Raw genomic sequence first — 15,233 nt, 5'->3', positions numbered from 1 at the left:
GTAAAAATTTTCAAATCTAGGTGATGGGAGTCACACTCTTCTCTCTCCTTTTGTATGTGTCTGAAATTTTTCTTAACAGTCTTAAGAAACTCTACATAACAGAAGCTCCATGTTAAAACTGCCAATACCTCATACTTTCTTTCTCTTACTTTAATAGCTCAGCTCAGTTCTTACTTCTCCAGTTCTGTCTTCTAATGACCACACTTGAAAAATAAACAAAAGCTATAAGGATGGGGATACACTGGATAGATCCCACCCTCTATGGCTAAACCCAGTATCTATGACAGAGCTAAGGCAAGGTTGGAACCTAGAGGGTATCGAAAGAAGAGAACATAAAATAAACAACTACATACTGATAAGTCATTCTTCCTGAGAAAAATGTGAATTGCCTGTACTAAGGTCCATCCTCCCAAATCCATGGAGACTGCTCTGGCAAACACCTCTCAGTTGTGAAATCTCACTGCCAGTTTTCAGTCTTGATCTGACTTGACCTTGCTGTAGCACTTGACATAGTTGAACATTCCCTCCCTTCTTGAATCTCTCTACTTCTTTGGCAGATGTGAAAGCAGTACTAAAGATACTTGTGCTCCTTCCTTTTAAGGACAAGTGTCACATCTACAGACCCTCCTTAGAGAGAACAAGCAACTTTTATCCCAGGTGACCAATTCTGAAAGAACTAGGACTGAGTTCTTCCTGAAACCCATCAATCATAGGAAGGGTTGGAAATGGGAGTATTAGAAATTTCTGTTTCTCATAATATAGTAAAGTCAATATTCTAAAAAAAAACCTTCTGATACCAAATTACTACAACTGCTGAACAAAATATTACCAACTTCTTTTAAAATGGACAGTTGAGCTCTCAAGAAGGAAAAAAGAAAAATCCCTGGGAGGTAAAAGTCAATGGGGAGCTAGAAACCAGAAGCAGAAGCTGAGGCTACAGAGGCCCTAGGAGTAATTTCTGCTCTCAGTACCAAGAGGTTTGTGATTTACACGTACAGAAGGACAGGAGATAAGGCCTTGACCATATGAAATGTAGAGAGGTGAAAGTAAGCCCTGAAGGGCAACAATTTCAGTGAAAAGATAGGCTAGAAAAAATATGTACCTGCTGGTGAAGGGGAGAAATGTATCTGTTGACTTGGCACCTATAGCTCAGCAGCTAGGGTGCCAGCAACACCAAAGCCTAGTAAAGCATCTGCTAAATGATGGCTAAATAAAGTTTGTTGAAAAACTCCACCACTCTCAAGGAAAAATGAAATGCTGAATTTAAGAGACTGAGATAATGAAACTCATGGAAATTCTGTTACCTCAACCCAACTACACATCCAATCGATCAGATCCTACCATCTTCTACACTGTCAAAGGTGTTACAGTCTGTCACTGGTCCATATTACCTCTCTCCTGAACTAATACCAAATAGCTTCTCCTCCTTGAAGTCCTTCCTCCTTCATATCTAGCCCTGAATCCCACAGCCAGTTTACCTTTCCTAATGCGTGGCTCTGACTACGTCACCAACCTACTCAAAATTCATGCCACTGCCTCTAAGGGTCCTTCAGCAGATGCTACTTTGGTCTCACTTCACATATCCCTTCATGTCTTACGATTCTGATTGAAACATTTACTTGTTCATTCATTCTCTGGATGTATTAAGTTCTTACACTGGAGCAGGTATTGTGTTTGGCCCTAAGAAATATAATGGAAATAGAAGAAAAAAAGCCCAGCCCTTCCTCTCATGAAGCTTATAGTCTATCGTGGAAAAAAGACATTAATCAAATAATTATACACGTGGATGAGTAACTTCAAAATGAATTTATGTTACAGAGTGGGAAAGTATGCAACACTCAGAATGTGGCTACAGCTCAGAGAACAAAGGGGAAAGCAAGGTAAGGTTAGGCTGGAGGGAAAAGCAAGAACCACAACAAACAAGAGATTGTAGGATATAGCAAGAAATTTCATTTTTTATCTTATGATGGGAAGGTACTTTAATATTTCAGTCAGGAGAGTTACCTGATCAGATCCACATTCTAACAAAATCTTCCTAGTTTCAAGGCAGAAAATAGGTTGGGGAGAGAGAGCCTGGAGTGAATAGTATCCTGATCAGAGGGCTATTTGAGCAGTCCACATAAAAAATGATGGTATTAAGAACAAATTTTAATCAAGACATATTTAGGAGGCCAAATCAATATAATACGGTCATGGATTAGACATGTTCAAGAACACCTTCAGCTTTTCTGGCTTATACACATGAGTGGATGAAAGTAACATTCACTGGGACAGGGTTATTGAACTGAGGTAAAGGTACAGAAATCATTGGCCCAAGATTGAACATGTTGAGTTTGAGGTGCCTGCAACAACAAGAGATGGTATCAAACAGGCAGCTGGATATACAAATCAGGAGCTCTGAAGACATCTGGGTTGAAGTCAAATTTGAGATTCACTGAAGAACAAAAAAATAAATGAAGTATGGAAGTGGAGAAAAGGGAACACTTCTACACTGCTGGTGGGAATGCAAATTAATACATTCCTTTTGGAAAGATGTTTGGAGAATACTTAGAGATCTAAAAATACACCTGCCATCCGATCCCATAATCCTCTACTAGGTATATACCCAGAAGACCAAAAATCACATTATAACAAAGATATTTGTACCAGAATGTTTATTGCAGCCCAATTCATAATTGCTAAGTCATGGAAGAAACCCAAGTGCCCATCGATCCACGAATGGATTAATAAATTGTGGTACATAATGAAAGATGGAGACTTTACCTCTTTCATGTTTACATAGATGGAGCTGGAACATATTCTTCTTAGTAAAGAATCTCAAGAATGGAAGAAAAAGTATCCAGTGTACTCAGCCCTACTATGAAACTAATTTATGGCTTTCATATGAAAGCTATAACCTAATTATAACCTAAGAATATGAAGAAGGGGGAGAGGGAAGGGAGGAGAGGGGGGAAATGGGCAGAGGGAGGGTGATTGGTGGGATCACACCTACGGTGCATCTTACAAGGGTACACGTGAAACTTACTGGATGTAGAGTGTAAATGTCTCAACACAGTAACTAAGAAAATGCCAGGAAGGCTATGTTAACCAGCATGATGAAAATATGTCAAATGGTCTATAAAACCAGTGTATGGTGCCCCATGATTGCATTAATGTACACAGCTATGATTTAATAATAAATAAATAAATAAAATAAAAATAAATGAACTAGTTGAAGTTATAAACATACAAGATCAGCCTAGAAGAGAGCAAAAAGAAAAGAGAAGAGACTTAGGTTTGAGACTTTAAGTCTCAAAGTTCAACAGCCAGGGATAAGGAAGTGAAAATTTTAAAGAATGAGAAGGAATGGCCTACTCAAAAGGAGATGTAAGAGAAAACTCGGGGCAGGGGTGTGGTGGTTCATCCTCAAATCCCCCAAGGGATCCCATTCTCAGCTCCCAGCCCAGGGAGCTCCTGGGGCTTGGGAGAAGATGGTAGAAGGGACCAGTGAGGAAAGGGATTAAGCCTGTAATCCCAGCACTTTGAGAGGCTGACACAAGAAGACTGCTACAGCCCAGGAATTCGAGGCTGCAGTGAGCTATGATTGCACCTTCACACTCCAGCCTGGGCAACAGAGCAAGACCCCATTTCTTACAAAGAGAGAGGAAAAGAAACTTGGAAGATATCAAGAAAATCAAAGTTTCAAGAAAGCAGTAGGAATATAGTTATATGCTGCTAAGAGACGTGAAATAAGACTTAAGTGTTCATTAGACTCAGCAGCATGAATGATACAGGGAGGCTTGTAAAAGCTGCTCTAGCAAAGCTATAAGGATAACAACTAAAGAGAAATAAGCTGAGGTGTGAATGGGCTGGGAGAGTATGGAGTTAGCGAGTTCAGTCAACTCTTTTGTAAAGTTTAGCCAAGAAGAGGAAGAGGTGGAAGCAAAAGACGGAGTTTATATTTGTTGCTGTTGTTACTGTTTTTATGGAAGGAGAAGCACTGAAAGGAAAGAAGAGCTAAGGAGGTGGAGCAAAGGACTTCAGGTGACTTCCATGAGGGTAGGAGGGAAGGCCAGTCCTCCCCTCATCATGTCTGGCACTCCTCAAGCTCCATGTACATTCTCATGAGGTTCACTTGCCCTCCACTCCAACCTAACTCTTAAAATTTACCTATTTAAGATAAGCTCGAATTCCATATCCTTTCCCCTCCATGAGACTCCATGAGTCTCCTCTAATTTCTCTAGCTCTTGGGATCTTTTCTCTGTAATCCCAAGCATATCGTGTTTTCCATGTGACCATCAAACCTTTGATAGCAGGTTCCACAGAATTCACACTGGGAAATGAACACTGTCATACTTGACCAGCTCCTGTACCCCTCACTCAATACAGCTTCTTTACTATACCAGAGTAAAGTAACACTTTAAAGTGTTACTTTACTCTGGTATAAAATAGACGCTGCAGTACTCCTCAACAACCTAAATTACTGAGGAGCAGGTACCGCGTCTTATGCCTATTTCTAAACGGTACAAAGTAGACATCTAATAAAGGTTCCTAATAAAAGGATGATAATGATTATGGCCTAATGTCACACTGGGAGTTTAATGCACAGAGTTTGGCAATATACCTTGACTCTGATGAGAAAGACTGAAAAGTCTCTACAATGTTTTTCAACTCTAAATTTAAAAGACAGTAATAGTTGTCCTCAAAATATTAAATATTCCCCATATTCCAGAATTTAAGAAACCCTTAAAAATAATTATACTGTACTGTCTACTCTCTTGCTTCTGAAATTTTTTTTTTTTTTTGTAGGTTTTTTTGTTTGTTTGTTTTGGCCAGGGCTGGGTTTGAACCGCCACCTCTGGCATACAGGGCCAGCACCCTACTCCTTTGAGCTACAGGCGCCGCCCCTGAAATTTTTTTATAAATTCAAATAGCACTCAAATTTTTTTTTTAGAGACAAGGTCTCACTCTGTCAACCCAGACTAGAGTCTGGAGTCCGGAGTACAGTGGCATGATCACAGATCACAACTCACTGTAACCTCCAACTCCTGAGTTCAAACAATCCTTCTTCCTCAGGCTCCTGAGTAGCTAGGACTACAATTGTGTGGCACCACACCCAGTTAATTTTTTTTCTTTTTTTTTCTTTTTAGAGAAGGGAGTGCTCTCACATAGTGCTCGGGCTGGTTTCAAACTCCTTGCCTCAAGGGATCCTCCTGCTTTAGCCTCCCAAAACACAGAGATTATAGACATGAGCCACCACACCCAACCTCTATTTTAAGATTTATCTGAAGGCTGGCATTTAACACTTTCATATCATCATAATACACAGGAGGACATGAGTAATGACAAGAAGTACATGAAGGCATCTGTCTAATAAGAAAGAATCATCTTAATGCCATTGAAGTACCAGAATTTTGGCTGTAAATCATATAACAAATATAAGATTTGCAATGAAGAAGCATATGAATCTAAAATTGAAAGAGATCACTCATCTCAAATATAAGCTTTGCTACAAAATAAGGCCCCAAAATGTTATGGGGTGGAAACTATTTATTTTGTTTTCCCCAACAAATAGCACATTTCAGGTGTGTACTTTGTATAGGATTGTATTAGAAATTCAATCTCATGTTTCTCTCCCACATTTTATTACTATGATTAAAGTCATCTACAGAATTATTACATCGAAAAGAATAAGATTACTGTTTATGCTCTAAAGACTTTCATACCAATTAGTATTCTGAACCCTCTGAAATTTATTCTAACTTTTTTCTGGGAAAAATGTGCAGACTTTAGAGACAAATTCTAAACAGAGTAGCAAAAAGCTCAAATACTTCAGAAATGAGAAATCTGTCTGCATCCAGCAAGTGGAAGAAGGAACATACAAAGAAACTGAAAAGAATAGAGACTTAAAAAAAAAAAAAAACCTTATCTTTTTAAAAAAATCAGAATCTAAAAAAGCATAGGAAGGTACTTGTGTCAGAATTCATCCATAGCTCCAAATAGCAAAACACATGCAAAAAGAAATTATAATGAAGGGCATGGAAAGACTTTTTAATCTCCTTTTAAAAAATACCAATTGGGCCAGGCATGGTGACTCACACCTGTAATCCTAGCACTCTGAGAGCCTAAGGAGGGAGGATCCCCTGAGCTCAGGAGTTCTAGACCAACCTAAGCAAGAGTGAGACCCCTACTCTACTAAAAATAGAAAAAAATTAGCCAGTTGTTGTGCACATGCCTATGGTCCCAGCTACCTGGGAGACTGAACCCAGGAGATTGAGGTTGCTGTGAGCTCGGCTGATGCCACAGCACTCTATCCTTGGACACAGAGTGAGACTGTTCCAAAAAAATAAAAATAGGTCTCTCTCACCTTTTCTCCTTCATGAGAGGGACCCATTTCCAACTCTCTTTGGAAGTGTTCTAAACTTTCTCTTTCTTCTTCCTACATTAAATTTCTGTTACCCTGAAAAAATAAAATAAAAAATAATAAAATAATAAAAATAAATAAAACTGCCAATTACAGGCCATAATGGTAAAACATTCTACTTAACAAACAATTCAACAACTATTATCACTTAGGGCTTTTAGCTACATAGATAAATTTTATGGAACAAGGTTACTACAGGCGCAATCCAAATATCATGCTGTGATACAGAAGCAGCTATTTAATAATAAAGCTGAAAAATAACTCATCCACCATCTATGTACATAATTTCAATGATAATCAAAGCCCTCATGACTCCATATACACTAATCTCAAAAGTAATAAGACAAAGAAAAAGAGTTGCAAAACTCATCCACATGACCATTTTCACCATAGCAATCTGGAAAAATATGTGACTTTCAGAACCTATAATCAACTGAACAAAATGACTAAAACGTACAAGAATTGAAAGTAATTTTCCCTAGGTTCATATCATTTCAAATAAAATGTCAGTGTTCATTAAAACTTTCATTTTATAAAAGAGATTAATATCAACCTGGCTTCGGTGTTATTTTTTTTAAATGTCGGTTATATCATTATTTTATTTTTGAGAAAGTTATAACAATGTCTACTACTCTCAGGAATGCAGCTGCAAATATCTGGAATTTACCACCCACAGACTTTTAGCCCCAAGCAAGGTAAGGCCTTACTAAGAACCCTTTCTGTGCCTACAACACAAGGTCCACATCATGTCTTGGAGAACACTCTCAGAGGAAGACAGGCAGTCACAAACAGTTGTATTGTACCCTCGGAGTCACAGAGAAGATTCTAGTATTATTCAAGTACTTGTGTCCTAAGGAATGCAGGACACAAAATTCCAAAAAGCAAAATGACTAAGATTATAAATCCAGACCACAGATAGAAAGAAAGGGAAAGTTTAGTAACCCCCTAAATCAACCTGCTGATTTTGGATCTGGTATCAGCTAAGTGCCCTATACTAGTGTAGGCCTGGGAAAGTTAAGACCCTCCAGAGACAGCCCCGAAGCTTGTCTTCTGTCTGTGGATGAAGAATGCTCCCCCTTAACACCCTTCAATTGAAAGAGTTTAAAAGATAGTAACTCTAGGATTGGAGCTTTCCAGAATTCTAGATTTCCCAAATAAAAACCACTATCACTTATGAGGGCCACCAGCATGAATTTTTAATAGTTAACAATCCAGATATACAGCGTAGAAATAAGGCAATCCAAGAAAAATAACCAAAATAATTCAAAAAATACTTATGTACGACTATGACAGACCTAAAGCATTTCTTCTTTCCACTGTTTCAAAGATAAATCAGTCCTTCCCCAATCCCTACCCCTTCCCTGCCCAACCCTCTACAAAAAAAGAAAGAACACAAAATTAAAAAATAAAAGAGAGAAGTCAAAACAGTAGTACTGGAATCCCTGCTTCTCAGAGAGACAAAACAAACCTGAGGTCTACGGATCCTGGGGCATAAGCTAGGCCTCCACTGCCATTGCAGAGCTTGGATTTCCAGTGTTTATGCATGCCTTCTGAGCAGAGGGTCAGAGTGCAGGACCTCAGCTCAATGGTGAAGTTCAGAATTTTAGGGTCATGTTAAACCTTCAGGTCATAAATGCTCAACTTGTCATTTATGGGGAAGGTACTCCTAGATCCTGCTACCCCTAGATGAACATCAAATAAAAAATCTATATTCACACAGAGCCTTTGTGCACATTTCATTAACCCAGATGTCAGGAAATCCAATGTTATGATTCCCACAGAAACTGTAATCTTGGCAAAACAGTACACATGTATTTTGTATTACTTTATATGGCAGTGGCCTTAAAAAAAACTTAGAATAAAGTACATTTTAATTTCCACATCCTATTACAAAGAAAAACTCCTAGACAGATGAGAGATTAGAAAAATGCCTTCCTCTAAAGCATCACAAGAATGGAGAAGCGGGCGGCGCCTGTGGCTCAGTGAGTAGGGCGCGGGCCCCATATGCCGAGGGTGGCGGGTTCAAACCCAGCCCAGGCCAAACTGCAACAAAAAAATAGCCGGGCGTTGTGGCAGGCGCCTGTAGTCCCAGCTGCTCGGGAGGCTGAGGCAAGAGAATCGCGTAAGCCCAAGAGTTGGAGGTTGCTGTGAGCCGTGTGACGCCACGGCACTCTACCCGAGGGCAGTACAGTGAGACTCTGTCTCTACAAAAAAAAAAAAATAAATAAATAAATAAATAAATAAAGAATGGAGAAGCATGAATCCTATGTACTCAATTTTGATATGAGGACAATTAATGACAATTAAGGTTATGAGGGGGGGAAAGCAGAAAGAGGAACGGAGGGAGGGGGGTGGGGCCTTGGTGTGTGTCACACTTTATGGGGGCAGAACATGATTGCAAGAGGGACTTTACCTAACAACTGCAATCAGTGTAACCTGGCTTATTGTACCCTCAATGAATCCCCAACAATAAAAAAAAAAAAAAAAAGAAAAATGCCTTCCTCTAGGATAGTGGAACCCTTCTTTGAGTTATAACATTGGGCCGATTCCTGAAGAATATCCTAGAAGGAACCATCATTGCCTAGCCTGAAGGACATGGACCAGATAACAAGAGCGTCTCTAAACTCTCATTTCTAATATGCAAGCCACCCAGCTACTTGATGTTTAAGACTTCATTTCAAATATTTAATACTTCTAAAAAGTCCATAAATGCTAAACAGACGCAAAATAGGCTCGATTTTACTTCAACATGAAGCAACAGATCAAATATTTGAAGTCACCACAAAACACATCATCTACTATAAAACAAAACTAAATAATACTTGTTTATGTCAGCTAATATAGAAATTGGTTTCCCGGGGCGGCGCCTGTGGCTCAAAGGAGTAGGGCACCGGCCCCATATGCCAGAGGTGGTGGGTTCAAACCCAGCCCTGGCCAAAAACTGAAAAAAAAAAGAAATTGGTTTCCCTAGTTCTTAGTTCAAGGTTAAAATGCCAGTTTCTGAAAAGCCAAGTACTACTGCAATAGGCCAAAAGATTTGGAAGACAGTAGGGCTCAGTGGGTAAGAGCCTTCTGGAGTCAAAAGATCAGACAATGACAACTGCAACCAAAAAATAGTCGGGCATTGGGGCGGGCACCTGTAGTCCCAGCTACTTGGGAGGCTGAGGCAAGAGAATTGCTTAAGCCCAAGAGTTGGAAGTTGCTATAAGCTATGTCACCACGGCACTCTACCAAGGGCAACATGGTGAGACTCTGTCTCAAAAAAAAAAAAAAAAAAAGAAAGAAAAAGAAAGAAAAGGTGATAATAATAAAACCTACTTCAGAGAGCTGTCTTGAGTACTACATGAGGTAATATACAGTAGACGCTCCATAGTTGACCCCTCCCTACACTGACCACCTCCTTAACCTGACCTAATTTTCATAGACTGAACATGTACCACATGTACATATCAGTACAGTAGGCCTCATTCTTTATGTTGACCACCCCCATATGTTGCCCAGTTTGTTACAGTCCCTTGGGTGGTCAACTTAAAGAGATTCTACTGTATGTAAAGTTCTGAGAGGCTGATTTTTCCAAACTGTCAATGTCACAAAAGATAAAGGCTAAACAACTGTTTATGATCCTAGACCAGCTGCTGTACTAGAAGGGGAAATGATGCTAAAAAGGACAATACTAGGTGAACTGACAAAATTGTAATAGACAATAGATCTGATAAAAGTTGTATCCATGTTAAATTAACAAAGGTGAGAACTTTTCTCTGGGTATGAAAGAAAATATCCTCACTCTTGAAAATACGGAATGCCGGGCGGCGCCTGTGGTTCAAGGAGTAGGGCGCCGGTCCCATATGCCAGAGGTGGCAGGTTCAAACCTAGCCCCGGCCAAAAACCAAAAAAAAATAATAATAATAATACAGTTTTGGGCGGCACATGTGGCTCAAAGAGAAGGGCGCCGGTCCCATATGCTGGAGGTGGCAGGTTCAAAACCGGCCCCAGCCAAAAAAAAAAAGAAAATACGGAATGTTAACAACAGGTGAGTTTAAGTAAAGGACATGTACACTCTTGACCATTTATTTCAGGGAAATGAAAACTTGTATTTGCACAAACACCTGCACACCATGTTCACAGAAGCTTTATTCATAATAGCCAAAAACTGAAAACAAACCAGCTGTTATTCAACAAATGAGTGGTTAAACATGCTGTGATATATCCATGTCATGGAATACAACCTAGCAATAAAAGGGAACAAACTTGATATACGCAACAACCTAGATGAATCTCAGTGAATTATACTCAACGAAAAGAGCCAACCTCAAAGATTACATATTATGACTCCATTTATATAGCATTCTTGAAGACAAAATTATAGAGGAAAAGAGTTTAGTGATTGCCTGAGGTTAGGGAGACAGAAGGAAGAAAATGACTATGGTTAGGAAAGGGTAGGAGAAGGGATCTTTTGATGGAGCTACTCTGTACAGTGACTGTGGTGGCAGTGACACAAATCTACAGATATAATAGAATACACACAAATAAGTACAAGTAAAAATGGTAAAATCTGAATACTGAATACAAATAAAAGTGGTAAAGTGTGAATAAAAAATGTACATTTTCCTGGTTATGATAACGTCCTATAGTTACACAAGACAAAACTAGGTGAGGAATACACAGGATTTTTCTGCACTATTTCTTACAACTTCAGGGGATTCTACAAGTATCTCAAAAGAAAAAGTTTTATTTAAAATAAAAGATAAAAAAACTAAAACAAAAAAGAAGTATCTAGAGGTAAATAACGTATAAATAAATAATAAAGCACTAGCAGCATTGATACCAACTTAAGAACAGGAAAAGGCTTCTATTTGTTATTCAATATTATCTAAAGCAGACAGTCATTGGTATATAACAAAAAGGCAAAATGACCAATTAGAAATGAAATCACTAGCTATCCAGAAAATCCAATACAATCAACTGAAAAAGTACTGGAATATGACTTAGTGTCCAAAAATAATATTAAAAAATTAATATGCCTTTTATTATATCCCAGTAATAATCATTTAGAAAACTCCCTACATGTTCTGCATATATTTTTTTATTTTTTAACTCTTTATATAAGTCAAGTACACTTTTTAAATACTTTAAAATACTTTCCCCAAAATACAATGACTGTTATCTCTACTAAGCTTCTCCAAAACAAAGTTTTTTTTTGACTAATATAGAAATATTTCTGCTATGTTCTAGGGTCTCCACACATGAGAAATATACTCAGTAAAGATAGAAAAAGGAAATTATTTTCATAATACACAATACAGAATCTATGATATATACTTTTTAAAAAGAATTGCCTTCATAAATATATTCTATATTAAAAAAAAGAAGCAGCACAACCTTTTTGCAGCATTTTTATTCCAGGAACAACACTGGATTAAATTCCCAGGCGAAATATCATGGCACTGGTCTACAGATAAAGAATGGCAACTAGTCATCTTAAAAATGCAATGGCTCTGGGGGGAGCAGCAAGGTGGCAGCCGAATGACAGCTTCCTTGCAACTGGGCACGGTGAGACTAGGGAGAGAAGACTCCAGGCATCTCTGGCTGGTGGGATTTGCACAGAAACATCCCTTTGGGGACAAGGGAATCAGCGAGAGACTTCTGGACCCGATGAGGAGGACAAAAGCAGTGGAGAACCGGCAAGTGGTTGCCTGTGTTCATTCAGCCTAATCCCGCCAGCAGCTGTCAGTACAGCAGCAGTGAGAATGCAAACTGGAAAGGCCTTACCTGTAAGCTGTTTTTTTTGTTTGTCTGTTTTAGACTTGGCACTCAGTTGAACTACCTTGGGAGAACTTGGACAAGAGTGCAGAGGACTTTAAGGTTGTCTAGGGCCCCAGGCTGAGCCACTGAGCCGCTGAGCCAGACAGAGCTAATAGTGTTTGGCTGTGAGCTGCAGGATTTGAGAAATCAGCAGAGGCCTCCAGTCTCCATCTAGTATAGCCATATCAGCATTATGATTAACATCTCATACCCCAGAAGATCACCTGTTGCCCAGACAATATTCAGCAAGATATATATACTGCTTTGTTTTTGGTTTTGTTTTGTTTTGTTTTTAATTTCAACATTTTCCCTCTATATTTTTCTTTTTTGATTCTTTCTTTTCCTTCTTCATTTTTCTAGTTTAAATATAATTTTCCATTGTTGCCTTCTTTAACAACTAGAATTTCATTTTTCCTAGTGTTTCTACCCCTATTATTTGGTTTTTTTCCCCAATTTCACCCCATAAAGTTTTCTGTTTGCTTGTTTTGGTTTGATTTATAGCATTTTTCTCTTTCCTCTCTACGTGGTGGAGGTGGGGTACTGTGTCCAAACAGGCTAGCAAAGAGCTGCTGACCTCAAGGAAACCACCAAACCCGGCACCCCAGAGGTTGGGAATTTTTAAGGTTGGATCAAAGTGCCCTACTATCCTCCTATATTGCTCCTGTGTCCCTCTTTCTGTGCCTCTCTTCTTTTTGTCAATATTCCCTTTTACTCACCCTCTCTCTTTTCTTTTCTTTTTTTTTTTTTTCTTTCTTTTTACCCTTCTTGCTCTTCAACCTTCTCATCCTTCTGGTCCTATACCAAAAGGACTCATGAAAACCCTAGTCCAGAGGCACAGTAACTTAAAGAGCAAGAGGAACTGAAAGAAAAATTAGGGCAAAAAAAAAAAAAAAAAAACACTCATGAGGAAGAATCAGCAGAAAAATCCTGGCAACATGAAAAAACAGTCCAAAGCAACTCCAACAAGGGACCGTGAGGTAGCTACCAAAGAGGATTCCACCCATAAAGAAATGTTAGAAATGACAGAAAGGGAATTTAGAATACACATGAAGAAAATAATGATGAAAACAATGAAGGAAACTGCTGATAAAGTAGAAAACAACCAAAAGGAAATCCAAAAACAGAATCAAATCAGAGACGGACAATATGAAGAATATAGAAAGGATATAGCAGAGCTGAAAGAACTGAAGCAGTCAATTAGGGAACTTAAAGATGCAATAAAGTATCAACAACAGATTAGACCATACAGAAGAAGAAAGAATCTCAGAGGTAGAGGACAAAGCTCTTGAGATAACTCAGATAGTTAAAGAGGCAGAAAAGAAGAGAGAGAAAACAACGTTCACTAACAGAATTGTGGGACTTTATGAAGCGTTCAAACATATGAGTTATATAAACATATATCTCAGAAGGGGAAGAAGAATGTCCCAGGGGAATGGATGCCATACTAGAGAATATTATAAATGAAAATTTCCCAAATATCACCAAAGATTCTGACACTCCTTTCAGAGGGATATTGGACCCCCAGGTCACCTCAACTCTAACCGAGCTTCTCCAAGACACATTGTGATGAACCTGTCCAAGGTCAAGAGAAAAGAAAAGATACTTCAAGCTGCCAGGAGTAAGCACCAGTTGACTGACAGGGGCAAATCCATCAGAGTGACTGAAGACTTCTCTGTAATGTGTCCCTTCACCATAGTTTCAAAGAAAATGAAATACCTAGAAATATACCTAACGAAGGAGGTGAAGGACCTCTATAAAGAAAATTATGAAATCCTCAGAAAGGAAATACCAGAGAATATTAACAAACGGAAGAACATACCATGCTCGTGGCTGGGAAGAATCAACATTGCTAATTGTTAATCAACACTGTTACTTCCCAAAGCAATTTACCGATTCAATGTCAGCCCTATTAAAATACCAACATTATACTTTCAAGACTTGGAAAAAATGATTCTGCATTTTGTATGGAACCAGAAAAAAAGCCTGTACGGCTAAGGCAGTTCTTAGTAATAAAAACAAAGCTGGGGGCATCAGCATAGCAGATTTTAGGCTGTACTACAAAGCCATAGTGGTAAAGACAGCATGGTACTAGCACAAAAATAGAGACATAGACGTTTGGAATTGAATAGAAAGCCAGGAAATGAAACTAACATTTTATAACCACCTAATCTTCGATAAACCAAACAAGAACATACCTTGGGGGAAAGACTCCCCATTCAATAAATGGTGTTGGGAGAACTGCATATCCACATGTAAAAGACTGAAACTGGACCCACCCTTCTCCACTCACAAAAACTGACTCAAGATGGATAAAGGACTTAAATTTAAGGCATGAAACAATAGAAATCCTCAAAGAAAGCATAGGAAAAACACTAGAAGATATCAGCCTGGGGAAAGACTTCATGAAGAAGACTTCAGTGGCAACTGCAACAACAACAAAAATAAACAAATGGGACTCAATTAAACTGAAAGCTTCTGTACAGCTAAGGAGACAACAACCAAAGCAAATAGACAACCAACACAATGGGAATAAATATTTGCATATTTTGAATCAGACAAAAGCTTGATAACAAGGATCTATAGAGAACTCAAATTAATCCACATGAAAAAAAGCCAATAATCTCATATATCAATGGGCAAGAGACATGAATAGAACCTTCGCTAAAGAAGACAGACAAATGGCTAACAAACATATGAAAAAATGCTCATCATCCCTATCTATTAGAAAAATGCAAATCAAAACCTCCCTGAGATACCATCTAACCCCAGCGAGAATGGCCCACATCACAAACTCTCAAAACTGCAGATGCTGGCATGGACGTGGAGAGAAAGGAACACTTTTACACTGCTGGTGGGATTGCAAACTAATACAACCTTTTTGGAAGGAAGTATGGAGAACCCTCAAAGAACTCAAGCTAGACCTCCCATTTGATCCTGCAATCCCATTACTGGGCATCTACCCAGAAGGAAAAAAAAGCCTTTTATCATAAGGACACTTGCACTAGACTGTTTATTGCAGCTTAGTTTA

General features: G+C 38.7%; 1 protein-coding gene across 10 annotated transcripts in view; it reads right to left on the bottom strand.

Moving 5' to 3' along the window:
* DIS3L2 (DIS3 like 3'-5' exoribonuclease 2) overlaps nucleotides 1-15,233 on the bottom strand; it is a 408,739-nt gene that overhangs the window by 371,570 nt on the left and 21,936 nt on the right. For 7 of the 10 annotated variants that reach the window (XR_008381333.1, XR_008381334.1, XM_053598149.1 and 4 more), the window contains exon 2: nucleotides 6,347-6,439. The exons of the other annotated variants lie outside the window; for them this stretch is intronic. The gene's annotated coding sequence lies outside the window, so the exon portion shown is untranslated. The remainder of the gene's footprint in view (nucleotides 1-6,346; nucleotides 6,440-15,233) is intronic. 10 annotated transcript variants of the gene reach the window in all.

This window comes from Nycticebus coucang, chromosome 7, assembly GCF_027406575.1.
Source record: "Nycticebus coucang isolate mNycCou1 chromosome 7, mNycCou1.pri, whole genome shotgun sequence".
Lineage (NCBI taxonomy): Eukaryota > Metazoa > Chordata > Mammalia > Primates > Lorisidae > Nycticebus > Nycticebus coucang.
The sequence above is the reverse complement of the archived record's forward strand: the minus strand, read 5'-3'. Positions and strand labels throughout refer to the sequence as shown.